This window comes from Peromyscus maniculatus, chromosome 7 (genome assembly GCF_049852395.1).
Source record: "Peromyscus maniculatus bairdii isolate BWxNUB_F1_BW_parent chromosome 7, HU_Pman_BW_mat_3.1, whole genome shotgun sequence".
Taxonomy (NCBI): domain Eukaryota; kingdom Metazoa; phylum Chordata; class Mammalia; order Rodentia; family Cricetidae; genus Peromyscus; species Peromyscus maniculatus.
Window position 1 is genome coordinate 78,471,616 of NC_134858.1, and position 14,189 is coordinate 78,485,804.

Sequence of the window (14,189 nt, forward strand, 5' to 3'; positions counted from 1 at the left end):
AACTCACAACTTATATAAATAAGGAGTCATAGAGACATTGGTGATGAATACCACAGCAACACCATGAAAGTAGGTAGCCAGCCTCCGAATGTTGCCAACATGTAGCAGGGCACATTGGATAAACTGCAAAAATTAGGCCCATAATCTTTGTTGAATACAAGTGAAATTCATTACCCAACTGAATATTTTTGTTTTGATGTCAATAAATCACCCTGATTTTAAAGCTTCATTACTGGGTTTTCTTATTTGCAAGTAACAGTAAAGCCTGAGACAGCTCATTTAGAATATGCATAGTTAGGATTGAAGAATGTCAGAGATAAGTATCTTCTATAAATTTTATCTCAGAAAGAATAAGATAAAAATTTTCCTGTACATTCATTTTAAAGAACAAATAAAAAGATAGAGAAATAATGTGTGGAACTTCAGAAGTAAAAGATTCAAGGATGTTTTAACAGGTGTCAGCTTCCTTAGAAGCTAGAAATGAAATTAAATCTATGATATCAAGGTTCTACTTAACAGGAGGCTATCCTGTTTGGAGTTAACATCAATCCCACAGAAAAATGAATGCTTTAGTCCATTTCAGTAGCCTAATCTGCTGTGGATGATTGATTGATAAATAAAACACTGTTTGGGTAGTAGCCAGGCAGGAAGTATAGGCAGGACTAACAGAGAGGAGAATGGTGGGAAGTGGAAGGCTGAGGCAGAGAGACGCTGCCAGCCGCTGTGATGAGAAGCAACATGCTAAGATACCGGCAAGCCACAAGCTATGTGGCAACATACAGACTAGTAGAAATGGGTTAATTTAAGATATATGAACAGTTAGCAAGAAGCCTACCACGGCCATACAGTTTATAAATAATATAAGTCTCTTTGTGTTTACTTGGTTGGGTCTGTGTGGCTTCAGGACTGGCAGGTGAGAGAGATTTGTCCTGACCGTGGGCCAGGCAGGACCAGAAAAACTCTAGCTACACTAATCACTGTACAAATTGACGTACTTGCAAAGTAATTGATTTCCTGCTACCTTTGGGACAATGTTCTCCACAAACTAAAAAACTAAAGTCCTTGCACACAATGTTTAGCTTCCTCATAAAAATTGTCATTCATTATGTTAAATTACTTTTAACATTACTGTTCCCTAAAAACTATACTTGAGCAAGTAACCATGAAATAGAATATTGAGTTCTTTGGGCATATGGCAAACAGTGGTACAGCTGGGTCATATAGTAGATTTATTTTTAGTTCTTTGAGGATTCTCCACTTTTGAAATTAGTATGGAAAATCCTAAAATGCAACTAAGTTTTATCTATTTTTAGACTTTGGGATTTCTTTTTGGTGAAAATATAATGTCTTTTTCCAATTTTGATTGTGTGTGTGTTTATTTGTAGAAGCACACGCCACAGTGCACGCACAGAGGTCAGAGGACAACTCGTTGATGTGGTTTCTCACCTTCCACTGTGTGGATCCTGGGGATCCAACAGAGACCATCAGTCTTAGTGTTAGTTGTTCTTGTTTATTTGTTTGTGTGTTTGTTTGTTTTAACTCTGAGCCATCTTGTCAGCCCTGTTTGGTGAAATATTTGAAGACTGACATTATTTTATAGATTTCAGATTGACCTTGGATAAGTCTTAAACACTTTGGGCCTGCTTTTTCATCTCTAAAAATGGCAATTGCTATGATTACTTTCTTTTAAAAATTGCAGTGTAACTATACAGGGATCAACAATGAAGTCCCAAATCTCAGTGATTCTAGTAAACTTAGTGGTATAACGTATAAAGACTGGTCTACAGTATAAGTACAACCATGCTCGGCAGCTGGGTCATCATTGATAACTGTAATTAATCATTCCCTCATGATTTTATATAGTCTCCAACTTGGCCCAGACCACAGAGACGACATCCACCGAGGAGCACCAGAACTTCTCCTTATTGTTTTTGGAACAGACAGAAGTGTCCAGGACAATTGAACTGGAAAATGAAACAGGCAGGCTACACTCCCAATAGCTCACCCTTGGCAATGCCACTGTTGTCTGGTTGACAATGACAGCTTTATCCAAGTGGTGGGGCTAAAGAAAGCCCTCCAAAGGGAGAAATGCAAACACATTGGATGGGTTAGAAGTGCTCTATTGATATCCTTGCCCGTTGCCATCAAATTGAAAACAACTAGAGATTTCTGTTTGATAACTGGGGAATTATTTAGATTTCAGAGCAATTAAGTGGAACTTGACTTTGAAGAAGAAACAAGATCAGAATCAACACCAGTTTCTTCATGACTTGTCTTTTTTTTTTTTTTAGCTGTAAGCCTTCAATATACAACCACACTGCAGGGAGAGGTAGTTGAGTTGTTTTTTTTTTTTTAAAAAAAAAAAAACAAAACAGCATTGTTAGTATATTTTATATGTATTTCCTTTTTCCAACAATGTATTTTGTTTAAACATAGGAAAATTAAACTGTAGAATAATTTTTCCTAAATAAGAAACCAAGTGAGAGACATAGTCCTACCTCCTCTCTTTGACACCAATATTAATTCTGGTTTTGATGAAATTAGGATAAAATATGTAATTATTCTTTGATATGAATTAAAGTGATAATTATTCTTTTTTGGTCCTACTAATATCTTTGAAATGCAAAGAGCACCTCAGACAACACAATTCGATAGCTGAAAACTCAGGTTCTGGAGTTAACTTGAGCTTGAATTTTAGTCCAGGAACATTCCAGTAACACTCATTTACCTCCTGGAAGTTTCGTTTTCTTCTCTTCAAAGTGGATCCAACTGTAGCACTGACCTGGATAGTTGTTAAAAAGATTGAAATGATAATGCAATACATTGGTACATTTACTTACTTTAGCCTTAAGAAAGCAACCAGAGCACAGGAAATGTTCAACAGATTATAATGATTATTGCTCAAAATGTTTCTGTAACATTAAATATCAGAAATACACACCCTAATCCTAATCAAGCCATCATCTCTGTGTGGGTTCTCATTTTTCATCCTTAATATAAAGTTTTGTACTAGATTATCCCCATGGTGCAGCTGAGGGGGTCCAGTGGGTGATGAAGCTGTAATGCCCATGTTTTGCAAGACTCTTGCATATTTGAGTAACAGTATATAAACTCGTAATGAGCTATTGTGAATACTGGCATATGATCAAATGCTAAATCAAGGAGAAAAATGTGTGTGGGAAGAAGATTTTAAGAAGCAAGGCCACTGTTTACTCCTGAGGCGATGTGATACAGGACTTAAAATGACAATGGGGCAACAGGACATCACGCTGCTAGGTTGACAACGTATTTACTTTAGAAATTCTAAGCATGTTACAAAGATGCCTCCTTTATGTTTTAGAAACTTAGATGGAAATGCTGTAAATTTCATTTAGCTCATCAAATATCATCTGAGGCCTTATTTTTATCCACAGAAACATATGGACTGGGCCCAGTGATGAAGACCAATGTCTCGCCCAAAAGCTTTCTTAAACTCTTCATTCTAAAGCAGTAGGCACTCTGAGTTCTTATCTGTAAGGCATCGGTGTGCTAAACTGTTAAGGCTTTAAGATAAGTAGACTGCTGTGGGCATTTTCTGAGGTAGTTTGCGCACAAAAAGTATTCTTCATCAGTTCTTTATGAGTATTAAAATACTCCCACTGACTTCATTAAGCTTAAAATAGTCTCACACTCCATTCAGAAGTGCTCATGCTCAGAAGATTTGCCAAGCTTTTCTATAAATCTCATAACAGATGCTGAGATTCATTTGGCACAGTGTGACTCAAGTTTTGGGTAATGGTCCATGTTTCCTCAGTTTGGCAAAGTTATGAATTTGTACCAACTACCTTCTCTGGCCTTGTGAGTATGATAAATATATAGGTGTGTGTGTGTGTGTGTGTGTGTGTGTGTGTGTGTGTGTGTATGACAGAGAGAGAGATATTGTGAAGAGATGGAATGTTCTAGACCATGAAATCAAAGCTATTTTTGCTTATTTTTAGTCTCTTTTAATAATCCTGTACTCTGAACCTTTGTATCTGACCTAGAACTTTTCCCTTTGTGACTATTGGTTAAATATACACTAGCCTTGGTAGACCTATAGCCTATTCCAACCCCAAAGCTAAGAATGTGTTAACATCTAAGTTCTATGAAATATCTCACCCTGTGAATGACAACATCTGAATCCTTATATATGTGTCTGTCTTTGCCTCAGCTACGAAGGGACTGGAAAATAGTCTCAAGTACATATATAAGGTCCTTACAATCAAACATCAACTATTACACTTAAGGGGTGGCAGCAGTAGCTGAATATGACACACTAAGGAAATCTCTCTGTGTCTGCCCCTTTCTTCTACTGGCATTACACATTTCCCAAATTCTGCGCCATGAGTATGTTTCCCTGTTGTACCCCATCAAACTGACTTTTAAACATGCAATTTAAGAATGTAATGTCAACATTTAACTCTAAAAATGAGCAAAAAAATGGATGTAGTGGCATCTGCCTTTAATCCCAGCACTGGGAAGGCTGTGGCAGGAAGATCTCTGTGAGTTTGAAGCCAGACTGGTCTTCATAGCAAGCTCCAGGACAGCCAGGGCCACAGAGAGATACTGTCTCAAATAATAGCAAAATGAACAAAACATAAGGTGATACACCTTCCTAGAACACTACTGTTGTTGGTTGTTTTTACTCTTTACTCTTTGATTGGGTTGTTTTTACTCTTTACTCTTTGCCACCCAGCTCCCAAATAAATACACAGAGAGTTATTCTGTCTTATAAATGGCGGGCCCTAGTTTGGCTTCTTTCTAGCCAGTTTTTCTTAACTTATCTCGTCTACCTTTTGCCTCTGGGCTTTTATCTTTTTCTATTCTACATAGCTTCCTTTACTTCTTACTCCATGGCCCCTGATGTTTTCCTCTCCTCATTTTCACACTCCTTGATCTTTTCTTCCCAGATTTCTCCTATTTATTTTCTCTGCCTGCCAGCCCCACCTATCCTTTTTCCTGCCTTGCCATTGGCTATTCAGCACTTCATTAGACCAATCAGATGTTTTAGACAGGCAAAATAACACAGCTTCACGGAATTAAACAAATGCAACATAAAAGAATGCCACACATCTTTGCATCATTAAACAAATATTCTACAGCATAAACGAATGTAACACATTTTCAACACACTTTCAACACATTCTACAACACACAGCTGCCAACTAGAATTTTTGTGACTATAAACGCATTCTATAACTATGATAACCATTAGCCACAGTTGTATAATGAGCCTTTTAAACATAGTGTAACACATTGAGTTTACATTTCATTTTAAGTATTTGAAAGTATTTAAGCTCTGGAAATTCATTGACCATATACATAATTATATGATAAATATTATTGTAATGGATATTTGGCTATAAGGGAAGAAATGTGGATTGCCAATATTCTGTATTTTAGGATGTTATCATAACGTCATAGTTGTATAAACAGGAATCCAATGATAGCCATCAGGTAGTTCAAAATGTGCAACTTCAGTCATTTCCTATAGGTAAATAAAAATAATGGTACTAAGAAGACAATTACTGCCAATTTTACATATACATACAAGTAACATTATACAGATTGGGCAATAGTGTGTGTCGGTGAGTGTGTGTGTTGGGAGGTGTGTAAAACTATAATTAAAAGAAAAAAGAGGACATGAGTTTGACAAAGAGCAAGATGAGTGAGATACATGGGAGGGTTTGACAGAGGAAAGAGAAAGAGGAAATTATAATCCCCCCAAAATTAATAGGGAACTGCATTAAATGTGATAATTGGTCACTTTGAGGTAAGATAATTTTCATGCAAAATTTTTTAATTATTGTAGACTTTGGCGACTAAGAATAGTGATTCTACCACCTACTCCTGGGGCTAAGTAAGGACACTGGTTGGATCTGGAATTCCTGTTCTGGAGCTTGCTTTGCTGTTGTTCACTTTCATACTAAACCTATCTATTGAGATATGATCTAGTCAGTAAAATGAATTATATTGTCTATGGCTGGCACAGGACCTAGTGAGAAATGTTGCTTGATCAGAGACTCCCTCAGCTGGAAGCATGGGCGGCATGAAAAAAAAAGATGACAGGCTTCTAAATTTTTGTTTGTTTATCTAACAGGTTTGACAATTCAACTGGTGCAAAAAAAAAAAGTGATACTTACAGTACTTATACACCTTACTTGCACACCCACACTCATTTATCTTTATATATTTAGAAGTCATTTCTGTTTTATTTTCTGTCTAATACCTACAACAATAATAAAAATACAGTCTGGCCACTGTGCTTAAAATAAAAAACTCTGAATTAAGAAAACACTTTATTCTGTAACAAATGTGAGTGACCATGCCCCAGGAACACAAATCCATGCTCCCCAGAACAACTATCTCTTGAAAGAGGTCACATGATCTTATTATAGTTACACAAGAGAGGAGGCAGGCCACCAAGTAGATGGACTGCGAAGCAGTAGGGACATCTCTAACGTAGGGATTATTTGTCATTTATGAGGTAAAATCTTTCTCGAGATTCAGATGTTAAGAGAGTGTTAGGTTTAGGATGGCAGAGGCCAAAGGTCTGTCAAAACTACTATGCATTCCAGAGTTTTAGACAACAGTCACAAAAGAAAAAGTGCTATGTCAGTCAGATACAAAGGTGGATAGTACATGATTATGAAAAGAGACCAAAGATAACTCAAGAAAATTTCAACTCCATGATCTACAACATTCCATCTCTCCACAACACAGGGCTCCAATATCAAAGGTCAAGTCTATAGACTCTTGGATATGAATATGACCTGTTGGGAGTATCTCAGTTCATACTGCAGCAAGATACCACTGCACGCTCATTAAGATGACCACTATCAAAATAAGTGAATAAAGAAAAGGTGATAGTGAGAATGTGGAGAAACTGGAATGTTTATGCACTCATGGTTGAAAAGGTACAGCCACTGTGAAAAGGTGTGCTGGATCTTCAAAGTAATTTAAAAATACTATTACCATATGTGATCCAGGAATGTCAATTCCTAGTATTTACAAAAAGAACAGGAAATCAGACGTCAAAGGCTTATTTGTACACACGTGTTCCATAACAGCATTATTCAAAATAGCTAATAAGTAGTCCAGTGTCTATGCATGTACAGGCAGAGAAACAAAATGTAGTGTATGCTTACAAGACAATACTCCTCACCAACTGCAAACGGGTGAGCCTGGAGGGACATTGCATGCATACAACACAATATTACTCACTGACATACACTAAAGACAGGAGAATCTTGAGGGACATTATGTTGAGCGAGATAAGTCGGTTGCACAAAGACAAACACAGATTCAGCCTATATGACATTAAAGTTGTCAGAATCACATAGACAAATGCTAGAATAATGGCGCCGGGTAGTGTGGAGAGGAGAAAGCAAGGAATTGTTGTTTAATAAGTAGTGTCAGCTTTTCATGATGAAGAGTTACGTAGCAGGATGATGATGTCAGCCACAAAACATTATAAATGTGTTTAGTGCCTCTGAAGTGAGTTCAAAGACAGGCAGGGTGGCAAATATTATATTAGGTACATTTTAACACACAAAAAAAAATCAAATAAAAACAACAGTGTGAGATACTTAAGGCTTCCTTCATTCAACTTAGAGTTTGCAACATGAGGTCTCCATTAAAATTTGAAGGAAGTGTTTTTCTAATTGTTTTTCCTCTTCTACAATGCACATTTATTTTGCTATTAATGGCACATTATGAATCATACAACATCTCACACAGAATGAGAGCACTTGCCTTTTTAGCTGTTGCTTTCTTGCTGGCTTGCCCCCTCTGTGCCTAGAACACTGTCTGACATATGGTAGGCATCCCATAAATATTTGTTGGATAAATGAACGAATCAAAGACAGTGCCTTCTTTTAAGGCAGTGCTGGCGTCTGGTATCTTGTTGTTTCTTTGATGTTTCCCTATTGGCAGGGAGCAAGCAAACAATCAGGCAAATGTGGGCTTGGCTGGACAACTGAGAACCGATGGTTTTTCCCAGTGACTCAGTTCAGACCAGGCTATTTCTCAAGCGTCTGAAGCCTGGTTGTAGTTTGCTCAAAAATGTGTGCGCTCGTTGTGTACAGATGGATTTTTATCTGAAGCCATAAAACCTCAAATTGCATCTCCTATTTTTGTTTTAGGATTTGGAGCCAAACTATGTTAGAGACCAGAAGAAATTAGCAACTGTTTAAACATCTGGAGGTAAACAAATTCATAATTAGGGGGAATTTTTTTAAATGAGTCCAAAGTCACTTTTTCTTCTTACCTTCCCTGTTCACTGCTGGAGGTGCTCTGGTCTATTAAGAAATAAGTGTTATTAAGCTAAAACTGACACCTACATGATTTCCACCGTGTATAACTCACATCAGTAGGGCAATGATTGATATTTTTTCCATTTCGTTTATGAGAAGCTTCCCTTTGCCACCACAAATCTTTTGGTGACTTTCCTCTTCTGAGTATGTTCTGCAGATGGGCTAACGAGATGCATGACAGGCTTATGGAGACTGCTGCCAACAAGATTTCCCCACACCACATCCTGGGGCAGAACATAAGCTCATGTCTGTAAGAGATCAAATCCTGGGGTAACTGAGCCTACCAAAGAGTTTTCAGAGCCACATGGGGGGATTACATGAAGTAACGGTTGGTATGAAAATACTTCCATTCTGCTAAAGCTATGTCTGTTTCTTCTGGTCAGACTGGAGGTAAGGACAGGTCCTTTTTTGTAGCAGGCTTTTAGAAAGGGAAAGAAGAAAAAGTAAGCCTAATGGGCCAGCTCCCCAGCACAATAACAATCCAGTTCTAAGAATGATCACTCAGCTCCATCATTGAAAAGACAAAACATTCAGGGTTCACTAGTGTGGATCCCTTCTGGAGGTAAGAAAGCCAAGAGATCAGAGCTAAGAGCCTTACCCTGCAGCTAGCCTCTTCAGCCAAGAGACCTCTCCGAAAAAAGACCTACTTCCTGTGTGCTTGTCTTTATATAGTCTTTCTGTTCTGCCTTCTCATTGATTGTAAACCCAAACACATGACTGCCTCATCATTGCCTGTCTGTAGAGACTTCCAGGTCTTCTATGGTTGGTATTGAGATTAAAGGCATGTGTCTCCAATGCTGGCTGTATCCTTGAACACACAGAGATCTACCTAGCTCTGCCTACCAAGTGCTGGGATTAAAGGCGTGCGCCTCCAACGTCCAGCTCTGCTATGGCTTGCTATTAGGTCTGACCCCCAGGCAACTTTATTTATTAACATACAAATAAAATCACATTTCAGTACAAATAAAATACCACCATACCAATCTTATGACATTGGGACCAGTCCTTAAGGTGGTATGTATGTATGTATGTATGTCCCATATATGTCAACATTTTAATTTTTATTGAAAATTACAAATGTGGAATAACAGCCATTTAGGAAGACACACAACTCTAAAATGTAACATACAACATATTTTTTAGAAACATTACATTTGACATGTTCTAGCAAGTTCCTTGATGTTGCTTCTAGTCACTGTCCTAAAAAGGGAGGCATTGCTCTACTGTCTGTATGAAAGATTAGCTCTGCTTATTCCCAAATATGCATTTAAACACACACACACACACACACACACACACACACACACACACACACACACACGATTCTTATGCACATTGAAGTTCTGAACAGAAGGCAAAATGAAACCTTTGATCCAGGCCTTTTCAATAGACACATAAAATGCCTATATATATTGTACATGTCTCTAGTGTAGTGACCCCACATTCGTATCTTCAAATTCACTGTAAAACCGCTGCAAGAAAATGAAATACAGCTTTGTGTCTAAACAAATCTGGACGGGGGAGGTCAGAGAACTCAACTGAAGCGAGGTACTTAGGAACCCCTGTTATAAACAGACTGAGATATCTTGGACCACAGTGTACCTTCATTTGCATGTACAAGAAAAAATCATACTCAAGTCATTTTTTTTCCTGTCAGCTGTAGTGTATTTTCCTTACAAATTTAAAATCTGTCATTTTTACCCTCATGAGTAAGCTTCATGGTTCACTGTCCTATTTTAATACTGAATTTATGTTTATGTTCTATTAGCAGGTTGTAGGGGGTTTGCGTTTTAATGACTCCAAATACACCTTCAAATGTTAAAATAGAGTGCTCAGTATCCATTTATTATGGTTGTTTTTAATGTCAACTTGCCACAAATTAAGGTCACCTGAATAGGAAACTGAACCTGAAGAGTTGTGGGATTGCCTTGATTGTTGTAGGAAGGCTCACTGACCAACCGGACTCTGGGTGGCACCTTCTGGTAGCAGCCCAGGTAAGAAAGTATTTCAAAGCCGGGCGGTGGTGGCGCACGCCTTTAATCCCAGCACTCGGGAGGCAGAGGCAGGCGGATCTCTGTGAGTTCGAGGCCAGCCTGGGCTACCAAGTGAGTTCCAGGAAAGGCGCAAAGCTACACAGGGAAACCCTGTCTCGAAAAAAAAGAAAAAAAAAAAAAAAAAAAAAAAAAAAAAAAAAAAAAAAAAGAAAGTATTTCAAAGGGGAGATTATCTCACCTTTAACTCAGCCTCCCTCTGGCCCCTGAGTTGCTTTGTCCTGTTGGTTCAGGTGCTGATCCCTTTGATGATAGCAGAACCTGTGTTCCCAAGCTTCCACTGTAGTCTAGAGATCAGCAGCTCTCCAGGAACTCTCTGGGCTTCCTGACCAGACTGGGACTACTGAGGCACCCCACCTTGTGGAATGAGTAGCTACACCTTGTCCAGGCCCAATGAGAGGCAGCTGTTGTGCGACCATTCTGACTGTTGAGGCACCCAGACCCAAGGACCAAGTACTAAGGACCAAGGTCCGGGTCCTCGGTGTCTTGGGTGTGACTTAGCTGTGGTTACTGTTTTAAGCTCATATATGCAGACAGACAAACAGACAGATACACACACACACACACACACACACACCAGAATTTATTTTATTATATATATAATATATTAATATAAATATTAATAATATATAATAAATATATAATAAAATAATATAATATATAATATATATTAATATATATATTAAATTTGTCCTCTTGGTTCTGTTCCTCCCTGACCAAATCAACATTTTATCCTTAAAATTTTTAAAGCTCGGCTGAAGAAGAAAATGGTACTTGATTCTACCTTGTCCATCTTTCTTTATCCCTTTAGCAATGTCTGGCAACTCCAGACTATTCTTCTAAATCACCCTCAATAGTTCTTCTTTCCTTCTGGACCAACAGTAAAGATTTATTTACTGAATAATCTATGTATCTCTTTTCAACTATCAGTGACTACTCAATGCATTAATGTCTGTCTCCCTTCAACTTTTGAGGACACTTGCACACATCAACATTACTCTAATTAAGTGGAATTCTGAGCAGAGCTATTTCAGTTTCTTCCATCTCCCACTGTGAGTTATAATGGAGTCAAGAACACCCAGCCATAATGGTGTTTGTGATGTTTGATGTTTGCTAGTTATAATTAGGCAAGCATTTAATCATCCAGAGTCCCTATCATCATAAAGCTTCCACAGGTATCAGTGGCCAAAGCCATTGCAAAGAAGAGTTCACTCCCACTCCGACTGACTTTATCAGAGTCTTTGTGATCCAGGCAAATAAATGCTCTAAGTCGGGCCAGATACCTGTGCTGTCCGTGGCAGGGACTGGGAATTTTGCTCCAACATTGTAATGACACTATTCCCCATCAAATCTTGTGGATTATGACTTATGAGTGAGATTGCTAATTCTAAAACTCATATTTTATATGTGTATGCATGTATGTGTGTGTGTATGTACAGAACACCTAAAGATTTATATAAGGTTTTCCATTCTTTTCCACAAAGTATGCTTTACATTATAGTGCACAAAGCAGATTTGTCATGCTATTAGTATCACTTTTCTGTGTGACAGCGTAAAACTAAGAGGGGTCGAGTTACTAGGAAGAACTCTCCACAAAACTAAAGCTGGCTTTGTATTGTCAAATATAAAAGACAGGTGAATAATGAAAGGCATGGAAATATTGAAAAATAATAAATGTCACCTGAGTCATCCAGACATGACAGTGCCCAGTGCTATTGTGAAGTGTTTCTTTTAGGCTTTTCTTCCCTGTAGCTTTGACAAAGGTTCTTGTCACTTGACAAACTGATACTCGATCATAATAAACTCCACTTTACTAAAACACTTCATAATTTTTAATAATTACACCTCATTGTATTTCTATAACAGTTGAGTTTCCCATTTGTTAAACTTTGAGCAGGAAATCTGTTTTTAAGTTTTTTACTATTGTAAATGAAACTTGGATCAAAATCTTTGTTCCTAAGGTATTTCTATGAATATTTTCTTGGGTGGATATCATGAAACTTGAATGTAGGTTAAAGGTAATTACCATTTTAAGAGTATGTACTAGTGCTTTTTTAGCTAAATATTTACAACAAAGGACACAAGGGTGGACAATACATCCTACATACGTCTGTTATTGGTTCAGCCCTCTATTAGTTACCTTTCTAACTGCCGACAGAACAGACCTCACAAAACTTAGGGAAGGAAGAGGGATTTTTTTTTTCTCAAAACTTAAGGTTGCAATCCACTGTGATTTGCAAATCTTTGTGACAGGAACCTGAGGCCGATGGTCACATTGAACCCACAGTCTGGAAGCAGAGCGAGATGAATGCTAGTGTTCAGCTCATTTCCCCCTCCTATGCAGTCCAGAACTCCAGCCCACAGGATGGTGCCCCTCACATTTAGGGTGAGTTTTCCCACTTTATTGAAGCTTCTCTAGAAACTCCCTCATAGATGTGCCCAGAGGCTTTCTCCTTGATGATTTTAGGTTCTACCATGTTGACAATATTAACAATCACAGCAGCTGCCCCCACATCTAGAATTCTTATACATGAAATAATACCCCCCCCATATCCCGGAACTTAAATACAGACAATAGTTGGACAAAAATTAAAAAGGAAGAAAAGTTAAGAAGAGAAGGTTGGAGGAAGAGAGGAAAGGAAGGAAGGGTGGAGAAGAGGGAATGGGCAGGGAAGAAAGAAAGGAAGCAGGATGGAGGATGGAAGGCAGGAATGATGGACTTTTATAAAGCACTTGACTCTGGAAGTTCTCCCTGTCCAAAATGTAGCTTATATAAAGTAGTTCTTGCCTACACCTCTCTTTTCCGGTTCAGGATTGAGAATATTCTCTGTCACAAACCAGATTTGAAATCCTCTCCTTCCTCAACCCTAAGCTTGAAACAACAGAAATAGATTGAAAATCAGTCCTTTCTCACTCTGTCAGTCTACCCATCTTCACACACATCATTTCACTCCATTCTCTGGGCAGTTATTGTGAAGTAGAAATTATTACAGCAAACTGAAAAAATGAAAGAATGAACTCAGAGGATCCAGGTAGCCTCCACCAAGAAGCAGCTGTGAAGGCCAGCCCGTTCCCCTATCTGCTTGTACGGCTGATTTTCCTTTGCTTCAAGGACTCGGTGGCTTCTTGATTTCAACCTACTTATCTGATTTTCTCATGTGGGTACTGCTTGGGCATCCTTGGAGCTGTGCCTTCCTAGTCTGGGCGTCTTGCCTAGCTCCTTCCCACTGTTACTGCCCACATTTCAACTTGTCAATTTGCCAACTTCATATTACTGAAGAGTGTGTTCCTTTTAGCATATTTTAGAAAGTCAAGAGACTTTGCTAGAAATTCTAGGGTAGATAGTTCCTGATATGTAGCCCTCTGGCTTCCTAGTTCATCTGCAGGCCCGGGCTGTTCTTCCTCTGTGCATTTCTCTTGGGTACTTACATCATCATGCTATGTAAAAGAGTTGTTCCCGGATGCTGGTACTTCCCCACAATGACCCAGTGGCTCAGCTACAGTGGGCACACCATGAGATCTGCATTTCTCTTAAGACCATTGCAACGGAAGTGACATTTGCCATTTCCAGGCCTGAAAAATTCTTGAGTGTTCATTCACTCCTTTATATTCATGCTTGTTCCACTGGCTTGAAGCAGTCCTTTGAAGCCACATGTTAAAGATGGCAGAGAAACACACAGAAAGAGCGTGTATGAACTGCCACAAGGAAGCGAGTGTGAACTATCAACCAAGAAAATTCACTTTGGACTTTCTATGAGCAAGAAATGAACTGTTTTAGTGTTCCATGCCAAGTTTGCGGGGGATT